Here is a 13704-nt window from a genome sequence, read left to right as displayed (position 1 = left end):
GCTCCCTTTCAGGTGAGAACACACCATGCAGGTGGGCCAAGCACTGCTGGATTCTAGGCAGGCACACAAGCATCCATGGACAGGAAGAGCAGGAAGCCCACAGCCATCTCAGGCTGCTCCAGGCTGGTTGCCACAGAGCAGATAGTATTTCTTGCCAGTGGCAATACAAAAACTGCTGGTTCTCCTGAAATACTTCCTCTGAGCCTCACACACCAAAGCCACAAAAGCTACAAAATTCTGGGAAAATGCAGGAAAAATCCAAATGCTGCTAATGGAGAACATGATTATATCTGCCACAAGCTCTGGGTAAAGTCTCAACTGGGTTCAGGTGAAGGACAGCAGGGGCCTGCAGCTGGGAAATGCTCCCAATTCAATCCTGCTGGCATGCAGAAGGATGAGTGTGGCAAACAGCACAGACTGCAAGTTCCCAAGAACACATCACCCTTGAGCTCTTGAAAACTGTGTGCAGGGTTCAAAAGTCTTAGCAGCACTGGTTCCACACATCCAGGTTCCCTTTGCCATGCTGACAGCCAGGTGGGATGCAGGAGCACCCAAAACACCTTGGTTGTGGGAGAACCTCACTTGGTGGTATCTACTTTACAGAGCTATCCCTGTGATTAAAGGGGAGAAGAGCAGAAGCACTCCCTGTTTCTTCACACAGCCCTGATGAGGCAAGGGAAATCAGAGATGTTTGAATGTTGCTAACCTCGGTGTAGGGCTGAAGCAGACAGAGAAAGCAGCTCTCAGCTGTCAGCCCTCACATCAGGCCTTGAGGTTGCTTGTTCTGGCTGTCTTGGGTCACCTGGAAAGACAAGTCCATATGCACAGGTTCAGTTGGAATACTGGGTGGGCAGTAACTGCTCATCCAAGCCAAGTGAGTTAGTGGCCTGTGCACAGAAGTGAAAGACCCCAAGCACCCCACCAGCTCAAAGATCCCACCACATCTTTTACCAGTGCTGAAGCTGCCCCTCAAGCTGCAGCCCTGACTCCCTCCTGGCTTCCAGCTATGCCCAGTTCCTGCATGACTCCAGGTGGGTGCACAGTTGGCTCTCCAGAGAGAGCTGCTAAGGCCACATCCGCAATATCCCTGCCCAGATTTCAGTGGGAAATAAAGGCCTTTCTGTGCCTTTGGCTTTGTTCTTGTCCACCCACACAGCTGTAGGTTTCTCCACCACACAGGCTCTGCTGTACTCGAGTGGGTGAGCTGGCATATGGTTTATCTGCAAGAACAGGCGCTGGCTGTGGTCCTCACAGGTCACCTGCTAAGCCACCCCATGGAGACACAGAGCCAGGGCAGGGAGGGACAAACTCCACTGCTGGAGAGACACCCCTCCCAACAACCCAAACAGACCAAGACAAATCCAACACCGCAGCGTTTCCCAGGCTACAGGGAAGGGAGAAAATGACAACTGCTTAATAGAAATCTCCGAGAAGCCTGCCAACACCATCACAAAGATGTTGTTTAAGTCTCCTCCCTAGGCTCCCAGTGCTTTAATTGCAGACCACTTGAGATCACACTTTGTGTGGGCTAGGTCCTCGTGCAGAGCAGGTCCTGAAAACCAGGTTGGTATCACACTCCCTAGGATCAGGTCTGTCCTTCAGACAGACTGCAGGCATGATGGGCAAAAGCTGCTGTGAGGCAGCCCCTGCTCCCCAGCTTGACCATCCACACAGGCAACCACCCTGCAGCACCAGCAGAGCACAGCCCAGCTGTGACCAGAGCTGCCAGGTCGAGGAGCAGAGCACTGCAGGCAGACAGGCTGCCAGTGCCCCAGAAACACAGCCTTCCCACCATGGTGCAGGGAGGCACGACCACATCACCCTACTGGGGCTTCAGCCCTTAAGGCTGTCCTGAGGGCACTCAGAAAGTTTGTGCTTAATGACACCTGCACTGGCAGTCCAGGAGAAGGCCCACCTGGAAATGGTACCAGCTAGGCACAAGGGCTATTGGTTTGGAGAGCTTATAAGCAGAACAAGCCTCAGTAGTATGTAGATGTAAATATACATATATAGAAAACCCTTGCCCAAGTCCCTCCTCTAGCACACTGTCTTTCAGAGAAGGCTCAAAAGGCGTTAAGCCTGAGCAGTGACAAGAATTGCTTTGGACACGGCTGAAGTACTGCCACCCACATACTGCAGCAGCACAGGAAGCAATGGCAATGTATCTAACAGGGATGGGTTGAAAACACTACCCAGGAAGAATGCAATTACCCCAAATGGACAGAGGCCAGGAGATCTGGATTACCACCTCAGCTCTTGCATAGAGGTCTTTGCATCTTTGTTCACATCTAACAACAAGAATCTCAGCGTTGACATCACCCCTGGCCCGGGACATGGATTTGTTACTAAAAAGCACTTCCAGCTGAATCACTAACTTCCCATTTTGCAGCACACAGGACTCCTTTGAAGGTTTCCCATCCAAGTATTGTTCTACCATCATGTTGCTTAGCTGGGGGATTGTCCAGGCCACAGGCAAGTATGACTGCAACTGCACCGGCCAGTCCTGAAAAGGCTCTCTGAAATGCAGAGCATGTGAGCCCAGCTGCTCTTCATTCAGAATTCACAACCGGCTGAAGATGCAGATGGAAACAGGGGAAAAACATGTTAATTGGCAGCTGGGTGTCCACTGGCCAAGCAAGGGAGACTATGAAAGAGAGGGGCAAAGCCAAAGGGAGGATAAACAGAGACACTTCCTTGTCAAAGAAAATAATTTCTTAAGCAGGCCTCAAACTTTGTGAATCCAAGTCCTCTGGAGGTTATATTCACCTGGCTCAATTGATCACAAGCAAAAGTAATATGAAATAGCAAAGGAACTGAGCTGGTCAGAAAATACGCTTCAGGGAGCAGAGGTGCCAGGCGCTGCAGACAGAAGGAAGGATCAGAAACATGGCAACATGGCATTACGAGGACAGAGACCCACACAGTTCCCTGGAAGAAGGTGGTCCCTGGGAATTATGCGACGTGGAGAGAAATCAGGCAAAAGCCTCTCAGAGAAGACTCTCATGAAGTAACCTGCAACAATCTCACTAAGTAACTTGCAACAAGCCATCTGCCAGCATACAAATATTTCCTTTCAGGATTTCTCCCATGCTGCCCTTCACATCTGTCCTGTTTCAAACCTGACTCATTAATTCCTCCAGCTACCAAAGCCTCTGATAATTTGATTACAGCTCCATTGACAGTGTGCTGAGGACACCACTTTTTTTAACCATATGGCTTCACTTTCTCCTTTCTTGTCTGTGGTCACATACCCACCAACAACTAGTTTTCTTATTCTGCATCAGGAAGTGTCCTGGCCCCCAGGCATGGTGCATTTCCACACAGCACACGATGGTGCCAACCAGATCTAACAGAGGACAAACATGGGCAGGCCCAGAACAGTAAGAACATGTAAAGCACTTGGGAAGAGCCAAGAGTCTTTGACTTTGAAGACTCAATCAATAATCATCCCCTTCAATCACCCTCAGACTCAAAGAGCAAAGTTTTGGTATCTCTGGCCTCTGGTACTCAGCGCAGTCATGCAGAAATGTGCCAGGGCAAGCAGCCTGTAGCAGACAGCAAGGAGGAAGACCAGGGGCAAAGATGTGCTTCTCTGCCCTCACAGGTCCCTTGAACGTAGGGAGGGAACTTCCTCCTCCTGCTGCATGCTCAGAGAGAAAAGAGAGCTGACGGCAGAGAGGCTGAGAAAGCTCAGCACCAGCCAAGGTGGGGAGGGGGTGTAGGGGCTGTGGCCTTCATCTGATTTGGAGTGAAAGAGCCGCCCTAAAATTTAAATTATCTATAACTCCCTAAAGGCTACTTCTGGAGAGGGCAGAGATGAAAAATAGAGCACAAAGACCTGCTCTGCACAACTTGCTGCAAAAGCAGGGAAGCAAGAGAGCTCCTCAGCAAGCTGTGCCTCTAAAGAGCAGAGTTCCCACAGTACAGTGACCCCACCAGCTTTCCTTCTTTGAGTGGGTAAGAAACCTCTCACAAGGGGAACAGAAACAAGGCAGGCAAGTGGCACAGCTGAAACAGCCACAGCACTGCTCCAACTGTGGCTGGACCTTGGTCCACAAGCCCCGCTCACCAAGGGCCACAGCTGTACAGCTGTGGTGACAGCAGGATTCTGCTGTCCTGACCACTCCAGGCTCCATGGGAAGGGACATGTCCAGGCCCCACTGGAGTGAGAAGCAATCCAGTGTTATGGGTAAATGTTATGGGAGGAGGGGCTGGAGGTCAGGCGAGGCCAAGTGTTGACTCCCGGGCAACAAACACTGTGGCAGCAGCGTCCCTCGGAACCAGCCCCGTCCGAATCCCCCAGCCCTGCCAACTCCCACCAGTGCCCTGCCCTAGCATAGGGATTGCATGCTGTGACACGCACAGTCCCCATCAACGCCCTGCCACTCACTCACGCCGAGACCCGAACCACGGGAATTGCTGCTGTGAAACAAGGCGGTGACCAGGCTTTACAGGATGACTTCATTCTCCTGGTCCTCAATCTAAAGCCCAGCCCTGCCAAAAGTAACTCTAGCACTATCACATTGGGAGGTTTCTTCTCTGTCACCTGCTGGACCTTTTGCACCTCCTCGTGCTACCAAGCTTGCCAAGACACTGCTGTGTGTCAAGGGTTCAAGCCTGCTACACTCTCCACAATTTTCCAGCTTTCCCTCTTTGATGTCAACAGGGAGAGGGCAGGTCTGTAAGCAGATCACTGGTTGTCTGATGTTTTCAAAAAGGCAATGAGTGGAAATTACTTTTTAAATTTAAATTTAGAGCACAACATTCCTCTACCATACATTTTCCACAGCAGCTGCAAATTCCACACTCCCCCTTCCAAAGAAAAATAATAAAAGGAGTGTGGAAGCCCCGGAGGTGTGTGCCCCTCGCACTGATGGGTTCACGGGTGGGTTGTGAGCAAGCCCACCTCCCCAGAACCCACCACGCAGCCATTCCCTCTGACTTCCCGAAGAGGCCACCTTTCCAAACACTACACCCGGGCTGCCGAGCGCACGCCGCCTGCGCGATTTCTGTATAAAACCCGCAAAACGCTTGAAAACTTCGCTAGGTTGGCAGCTGCTGATTTCGGGTGACTGCCCCCGACGGGCCCTTCCGCCCGCGGCTGGCTGTCACCAGAGGGCGGCGGATGCCGGGGTTCACATCCGCCCCGGCGCCCACCCCGCAGCCCCGCGCCGGGGCCTGGGAAGGGACCCCCGGGGCAGGTGCCGCCCGAAGCGCGACTCCCGCGCCCCCGGGGTACCCGGCCCCACCGCCGCGGGCCCTTCCGGGGACAATCCACCACGTCCCAGCTGGCCTGGAGCTGATGCCCGCGGGAGGAAGAAAAAGAAGAAGAGGAGGAGGAGGCCCCACCGTGCGGGCAGAGCTGCAGACAGGCTGTCCCTGCCCATGTCACAGCGCAGAGGACGTGGCCCTGGTGGGCGAGACCACGGGCAGCGTAGCCTCCCTAAGCTGCCGCGGAATTGGGAGCCAGGATCGGGGACAACCCGCAGCAAACCCTGCAGCCCGTTTCGGTCCCTCCCGTCTGCCCCCACACTTGCCTCTGCCAGACACAGCCCTCCTGAAGCCTCAGTTCCCCCAGGCACTCCCCCCCACCCCCCCGCCCCAAAGTCGCTCTGCGGTCACACCTCTGCCTGCCCTCCCCCGCCCCGGCACCTCCTGCTCCAGCCTCCGCCGGTGCCAGGCCCCTTGCCGGCCCAAGTGCCCCGGCTACAGCTCCCCACCTCGGTCACAGTGCCTCAAACTCACAGACCCCCATCCCGGTCATGACGTCCCCAGCTCAGAGACCCCCATCTCGGTCACGGTCCCCCATCCCCGTTCATAGTCCCCCATTCCGTTTACGGCCTCCCCCATACTACCCGATCACGGCCCCTCCTGGTCGCGCCTCCCCCAGCTCCCGCTAGCCCCTGCGGTCTGGGCCCCCGGTCCCAACGGCCCTCCCGAACCTTCTGGAACCGGGGGATGGCAGCGGAGATGGGGCGCACGAACCCCCTCGCACGCCGAACAGGCGTCCCGTCCCCGCCGGAGCCCAGTCGTGCCCCGCGCCCCCCGGCCCTGCCCGTCGCGGCCCCGCCGGACCCACCAGCGCCCCCTCCGCCGCTGCCGCCGCGGCCCCGACTGTGCGCGGCTCCTCCGCTCCTTCCGGGTGTCGCTGGGGACACGCCCCCCGCGCCCGCCTCCCGCGCGCTGATTGGTGTTCTGGGCGGGGCAGGGCGCGGGGCGGGGCGAGCTGCGGGGCCGCGCGGCCAATGGGAGATGAAGCACCTCGCCGAGACCCCGCCTATAGCCCGCCCCCTCCACGTGCGGGAGTGTGATGACAGCGGGGAAGGGGTGGGCCCAGGAGGGGTGGTGTCTCATTGGCCGGCAGCGGCGGCGTGGGCGGGGCCTGTGTCGGCGCGGGGCGGGACTGCCGCCCCTGACTCTGTGCGCTGAGGGGAGACGCCCGGCCCGCGGCGGGGCTGGGACTGCATGTCCCTCTCACGGGCACGGCCCCACGGGCACGGCATGGCCCACCTACGGCCCCACCGGCACGACACGGCATGTTGCACCTAGGGCCACGGTCCCACGGGCACGGCATGGCCCACCCACGGCCCCACGGGCACGGCACGACATGTCCCGCCCATGGCCACGGCCCCACGAGAACGGTGGGTCCCACCCCATGGGCACGACATGTCCCACCCCACGGGCAGCCTCTCATCCTGAACGCGTCCCACCCGCACAGACACCCACGAGCACAGCATGTCCCAATCCCAGAGTCGCCCTTCGCCCAGCCCCATGCGTGCGACGTGTGCCAGCCCCAGAGACCGCCCTCCCTGCACCCATGAGTATGGCCTCCCCTCGGTGAGACCCCTGCCGTGTCCCTTGCCTCATGTCCCGAGTGGGGTCACCCTGGTGTTCCCCACTCCCCAGGTGGTGCCAGTGCCCCGCAGGCCGGGTCTGCCATCCACCCATACTGCCAGGCTGGGAACTAGTGGTACCGGCCTGCGCCAGAGCCCAGGGTGGATGCCGGACCCGAGGGGGCAGCTGCCCCCCGGGATACAGCTGCTCAGACATATCAAAACACCCAGCAGCTGTGGGGCTCCTGGGCACTGCCACCCGACTGTGGGGATGCCGGCAGGACCCACTGCCTCAAGGGGAAGCAGCCCACAGCTCACCAGCCTGACCATGGGCCCTTCAGGTCAGGGAAGAGATGCCTTGACTTCATCAATTTTGGTTGAAGTTTGGTAAAAATCAGTCCCCCCAACAGACTCACCTCTCTCCTCAGAGAACTGTAGCTGCAACATCATTCTAAAAATAGTGGGGACCACTATCGTCAAATGATAAATATAACCAAGATCTCATCTTCTGACAGTGTTAGTGTGAACCTGGAGTGAACTGGCTGCCGAGTCCCAACGCTCCCCTCGCCTTGCTGCTGATCCTATAGCATTATTTTCGGAAGTGCTGTCATGGATAAAGCTGTGCTGGTGCTGTCTGGGAATAGCCGTGAGCAGGACAGCCGTGCCCTGCACGTGCCTCTGTGCAGGGAGAAACGGCAGCTCAGTGTCCTATGGACAGCTATGTGGCCATGGAGCAGCTGCCAACACAGGACCTCATCTCCTCCTGGGGTCTCAGATTGCTGCTCTCGGAGATTTCTTGCTAAGTAACCCCTGGCTGTCCCCAAATTCAGCTTGTGAGCCACTAAAGGGTATTTAATGTATGGAACATTTTAATTTCTGAGTGTAATGACAGGAACATATGATTCTCTGGTGCTCCTGGTGACTTAGGAGCTGCTGCCTCAAACTTCAAGTGTGCAGGTGCTGGTGTCAGGAAAAGCTTAGGAAGCTCAGTTCCCCCACGTGCCTACTTGTCTTTCACAGTGCAGGTTTCCTACAGACTTCTAGGGCAAAATTTATCTTTTCTGCCTTTTGACCCTGCATGTCATCTCTGCTGAGCTCTCAAGAAGCTCTGGAGTCCAACCAGCAAGGCAGCAGAGGCCATGGAAAACAGGGATGGGCTGAAAAAGGCTCAGTCCCCATCACACTGCTGCTTCCACAGGCTGTTTTCCAGTGTGAGCTGGCTGAAATGAGCTCACAGTTAAAAAATGGTTAACGAATCTTTATTGGCCTGAACAGGAACTCAACTGGAACAACTTCAGTCAAAGCTGAACCCACTATGGAGCTGAATCAAAAAAATTTGCTGGTTCAGCTCCCTGGCTGGGGGGAAATATGGACTCCTTTGTCCTTGACAAGAATAATACATTTCTGTTTATTGTGTGGGCAGTGAAGGATAAATAATATCCCAAGTTATTTACCTCCTCCTTTTGAGTGCTGAGGGTTTGTGAGCGATGTCCCTGCTGAGCACACCGTCCCTTAGCAACCTCCCCTGATTTTTGAAACATGTTCTCGCTCCAGAAGCAGGATTAAGGAGCAGGACATAAAAGCCCCTTTTAGCAGTCTGATGGGGTGAGGCTGCTCCCATTACTCTTTCCATGGGGCAGAACCTCAACCCTGGCCATTGGCTGGGCACAGTAACACAAGCTATGGTGGTTTGGAGAGCGTCTGGAAAAACTTCCAGACGTTTGGGAGGGTTGAGGATGGGGCAGACTTACTGCACAAGCTATGCTACTTCTTTGCAGAGAGGCCCACTCTAGGCCTTGCCAGGAGTAGGCTTCATCAATTCCTTACACACCCTGGGGGCTTGGAAAGGGCTTTACAAGGGTTGGTGAAGGCAAACTAGGGGTTTAAGCACATTAGGCATGGCTCTGCACCACAGCTGGCCACTTTCCAGAGACTCGCCTGCCAGGAGGGCCGGGAGAAGGGTGTTTTCCCAGGAAGATGAGGTGTTCCAAGCAGCACATGTTGGAATGACGTCTTTCCGTCTTGAGCCCTTCTGCCTGCAGGGCTTCCCTTTGAAGGGTGTCCTGGTGAGGTGACTGAGTGGTGGTGAGTTCATCCCTGGGTTACCTCCTTCCTGGAGCTGCCAGTGCTGCCCCAACCTGCCAGCAGCGGGCTGGGGCTGTTCAGCCTGTTTGCCAGGCTGGCTGCTCCCACCGGAAAGGCTGTCATGTGCCAAGCTCCAGGATGCTAAGGAGCTGACACAAGCAAGGCTCTTGCCCCACTTTTAATTTAATTTAATGGTTTTCATCACGGAAGAGTGACATCCCCATGCACACACTCGTTTTGTTTGTGTGAGGAGATTTTGCAATCACAAAAGCACCTTTGAGAAGTACATGGATCATCTCCCATTGCTGATGGGGCAGGATGGCCTCTACAGATGCTACCTCTGCATCACCTGTATGCTCCCCATGACAGCAGGCTGTGCCATACTATGCACATCTGATCCAAGTCCATAGGTAGGTAAAGCAATAAAGGACCCATGTGCAGAAGCGAGCCTGGAAAGACCTGGGGTCCTGCCAGGGAGAGATTGTAGGGAATTTTAAAAGGACCTTGGAGGAAGCTGGTGGAAATCAGCTGTCACGTTGCTTTGGGGCCCTAGCAAGTGGTGCCAGGTTGGGTAGGGTGTGGAGCAGTGGCAGGGCTGGACCAGGCACTGTGTGGTGACTCATTGCCTCATCCCAGCTGTCAGAAGAGCTGGAGGAAGCTGAAAGGACAGGTACTAGAGGAGCATTGGGTGTCACTTCCATTCTTAATGGTGTGCTTCCACAAAAACCTTGTTTTTTTGTATCTCTCACAAGCCCAGTCCTAGGTGTGCAGCACAGACTGTATCTCCTACAGCGGCTGCCTCCAGGGCGGTTTCATGCTTCTTATCCTTCCTGTATTTTGAGCTAGAGGAGAAAAAGGCCAAAGCCTGTCCCTCTTTCCCTGAGACTGTCACAAGGAGAGGATGCACTGTAGTACCTCATGGTCCTGTGTTGGAGCCAGGGAGTGTTCCTGAGGGAGTGTGAACCAATGCTGCAGGACCTTTCCCCCACCAGAACCTGTTTCCATGACGTGCTTGGTTTACCTGTTTGACCGAAATGGCTGTAAAACGGAAGATAGAAATCAAACTTGGAGAGTTTCCTGCTGGAGGAGTGCTACTGCTCTCAGGGGTAGAGGTGGCATTCTCTTTTGGCACTGTGGTACAGCTCCAAGCAGAGCTTGGGATCTCAACAAAGATATAGTCACTGTGGTACACTGACTGAGTCCCAGTGCCCACCAAAGCCTCATCCCAAACTGGGTGTGTCTGACAGAATTCAGAGTCCTGATGGGAAAGGGAGAACAATGGATTTGGGATCACTTTAACAAGCACTGGGTGGTAGGGCCAGGCAGGGCTACTCTTTTCCTCCCATACCCACACAACCCTCATAGTTCCAGTGTTGCCTCTCCCATCAGCTGTCTGCCAGCACCTTTGTAGAAGAGGGCATTATGATCCCCAAGGGACCATGGTGGGCCTTAGAGACCAAGGAACAAAGGATGGATGATCTGGAGCCTGATGCAGGTCATTAACCCAGCGCTACAGCCACCAGACTTCCCTGTTGCTTTGTATCTGAGACACACATGGGATGTCCCAGAACTAAACAGGGGTCTTGGCTCTGTGCAAAACTCAAGTGATCCATCCTGGAGCTGCTGGGAGACTGTTCTGAGGGATGAGGGCTGTTTGCTACAGCTTGGCAGGATGAGGATGCTCAGTAAGAAGAATTACTGTGCAGCCCAGGCCAGGGATCTCCAGACCTGGGCATATGAAGTACAAAACCATAGCGAATATGATGTTGTGTTGGTTACACCCTACTCTGAGGAGGAGGTCAGACTGGGGATGTCCCTGCCTGTCCCTGCCACTCTATATCCAGGGCTAGAACAACACCTAGGGACAGCATGTGCCTGTTCAGCACCAGGGAAATAATCCCTGCTCTGTTTTCACTGTTGGAAATGTAGAGCTCCATCTGCTGCCACTTTACTCCTCGAGGTCACCCATTGTCCTGGATAGTTCGTCTTCACGTAAACGCCCTCTGCCCTAACCTGCCGCTGGGGAGATGTGGGAGGGGCTGTGGATTTAAGGCGGCATAAGGGATGTGCTCTGAAGAGAATGCCACTGATCTGGGCAGGCTCTGGGAAGAGAAGTGCCTGGCCCCAGCACTGGATGTGTGAATGGTCCCCTCCCTTGTGCCCTTTTCATGCCTAAGCCTCTTTCCCTACAGCTTCCCTGCAGAAATGTTTCCTTTCTTTCATGCCTGCCTTGAAAATAAAATAATAATAATAGAAATAAAAAACCTGAAGGAACTGATAAACTCCATTTACCCACCCAGATAATATTGGCTCCTAAGAGCTGGCCAGTGTGGGCTCTGGCAGGTCTGGTGCATGCCAGGGCTGCCCGAGCTGGGCAGTGATGTCTCAGTGTTTCTGCTGCCCCCTGACTGCCCCGTCAGCCTTCGTCGGTGCCAAGTGTGCAAACCAGGGCTGATAGAAGAAGGCAAAGGTCTCCTTGGCGTCACCTTGGTGAGGTGGCAAAGCCTAGGGCAACCCAGCAATGCCTCTCAGCACTGCAGACTGCACCAGCAGCCGAGGCTGCTTGCTCATTGCCTGCACCTACATTTAGGAATTTTGGCATTTCTCCCTGACCATGCTTGGCATTTGGGGCAGAGAGTTTCTGCTGAATTCTGTGACTCGGAGCACACACAGGAATCCTGTGCCTGACACAGTGCCAGCACCTTGGGGTGCTGCACCCTCTCTTTCAGCTCCCAGGCATTTCCCCGAGGACTTGACTGCTGGATGACAGGGCCAAGATCTGCACAAATACGGGAATTTTGATCCCTGAGGTGTGTGTGAGGATAACTTCATGGAGGGACAACAAAGTCCCTTGCCTGGTCAGCAGGGAGCTGCTGAGCTCTATGGGCTTCATCTGGAAACTGGGATATTCCAGGATATGTACTGAGGGTATATCCCTATTTAGGTCACTGAAAATGTGGGGTGATGGAAAATCTTTGGCGTCCATACGGAAAGGTCCCATTGCCAGGCTCGGTCAGTGGATGCTGCCTATTGGCACAAGGTGGCAGTCCAGCCCAGCTTATTTTCAGCAGCACCCTTGCAGGGGAACCTGGGCCCTGGCATGACCTGCTCTTGTCCCCCAAATCTGGGGCACGTGTCCCCCACGGGGTGCTGCCCTCACCCTGCCAGGGGTCAGAATTGCAGGAGGGACAAGTCCTGCTGCATGGGGCAGCCCTGCTCACGTGCACACGGAGGTTGCATTTTGGCTGTCCTGGCTCTGCTGTACCTTCTCTCTATGAGGGCATGTGGGGACAAGGGACATGCTGGTGGGCAACAGTCCTTCAGCTCCTGGACTAGGGAGGGCTTGGGGTGAGGCCACACCAGGTACACAGCTGCTACCAGAATCTTCTTTCTGAGGGCTTTTCTGAGCAAGAAGGAGCAATGTAAACATGGGGGAAATTAGCCAGTACAGCAAAGGGGAATGATGGCTTCTTCTCTGCCCTCATGGGAGAGTGGGGTCACCCTGGAGTTTGTGATAACCAGTCCAAGGTGAGGGTGTTACAATGCATTTAGAGTGTTCATGGACTTCTCACCCTGATGTGCCCATGCACCTCCAGTAAAGGGATGGAGAGACTTCTTACAAAGTCTGGATGCTGTGGGGACTCTATTGTTTTGCCACCAGTTCTTACCTCTATATGTGTCCACTATACTTCCATATCCTATTGCTTCCCTCTGAATATGGCAGCTTGGAGGCTTGTTTGTGCCTGAAATTCCCTGTGAATATGTTCAATGATACAGCTGTGAGGAGGCATGGCACGTTCCCATTTCTTCCCTCCATCCGTGCTTGCCCTGCAGGTGCATTTTTTTAAGAACAAGAAGAGCTGTGGAGTTCCTGACATGAGATCATGCAGGGGGTCTCCCTGATGGTGCCTGGCTCAGTTTTGGGGTTTAGCCAAAGCCATTGTTTATGCAGGCATTGCTGGACTGACTCTGTTTTGATGTGCATCCTTTCACATTTTGTTTGCTCATCTGTAACAGGGACACATGAGAATGCCATTGATGTGACAGACCTTCTTAGAGACCCATTTACATTTCCTTTGGGTTTACAGTTAAATCTCATGCCAGACTTGTTTATGCCTTGTTTTCATCATCTCAGCCTTGACTTCCTAAGGCCAAGAGCTGAGCACACCCAGCCCTTCCTGTCTTTGGAGGGCCCCACTTTCTAGGTGCTGCACCTTTATCTTAAAAAACTTTTTTTGTGATTGGAGCTGTCCCTAGCTTCTGTAGAAAACTATGGCAGAAATATACTCTTCTCTGAGCAGTTGCTGTTTCCTTCTGCGCATCTTAAGCTCATCTGCATCTACATTCGTAGAGGAAAGTGGATCAGAAGGAGCCCATAGATCTGCGGGTCAAATCTGAGTAACCTGGTCTAGTGGAAGGTGTTCCTGACCATGGTAGGGGGATTGGAACAAGATGATCCTTCAGGTCCCTTCTGACCTGATCCCTTCTGTGGTTTTATGGTCTGAAGGAAGGTCTGCCAGCATTATCAGGGTGGGCTGGACAGCACCAGCAAGCTGCTGGACTTCCAGAGTGCCTGTTAGCATCCAGAAAAATCCTGAGCAGACGACTGCTCAGTGTGCTCAGATGTGCAAACACTCCTGGCACCACAGTGGGGGCATCACTGCACCCACGGGGCAGCACATAGCAGAGAGGACAAACATCCCTGCCCCAAATCACAGCTGCTCATGGCCTGTCACCTCTGCTGCACTGGGCTGGGACCCTTCCTAAGGTTTCAGTGTGCTGCATA

The 13704-nt window shown here is 54.4% G+C and overlaps 1 protein-coding gene across 3 annotated transcripts in view; it reads right to left on the bottom strand.

Annotated features, from left to right (window-relative positions):
- The window catches only part of ATOSB (atos homolog B), a 38778-nt gene extending 32611 nt beyond the window's left edge, over window positions 1-6167 (bottom strand). The window contains exons 1-2 of one of the 3 annotated variants that reach the window (XM_050986476.1): window positions 6080-6142; window positions 707-802 (exon numbers count right to left, since the gene is read on the bottom strand). The gene's annotated coding sequence lies outside the window, so the exon portion shown is untranslated. Of the gene's footprint in view, window positions 1-706; window positions 803-5942; window positions 6043-6079 lie in introns of those variants that run through there. The other 2 variants (XM_030237545.2, XM_050986480.1) reach the window with 2 other exon arrangements.
- Window positions 6168-13704: the final 7537 nt, after the last annotated feature.

The sequence above is a fragment of the Serinus canaria genome, chromosome Z (assembly GCF_022539315.1).
Source record: "Serinus canaria isolate serCan28SL12 chromosome Z, serCan2020, whole genome shotgun sequence".
In the NCBI taxonomy this organism is placed as follows: Eukaryota; Metazoa; Chordata; class Aves; order Passeriformes; family Fringillidae; genus Serinus; species Serinus canaria.
The sequence above is the reverse complement of the archived record's forward strand: the minus strand, read 5'-3'. Positions and strand labels throughout refer to the sequence as shown.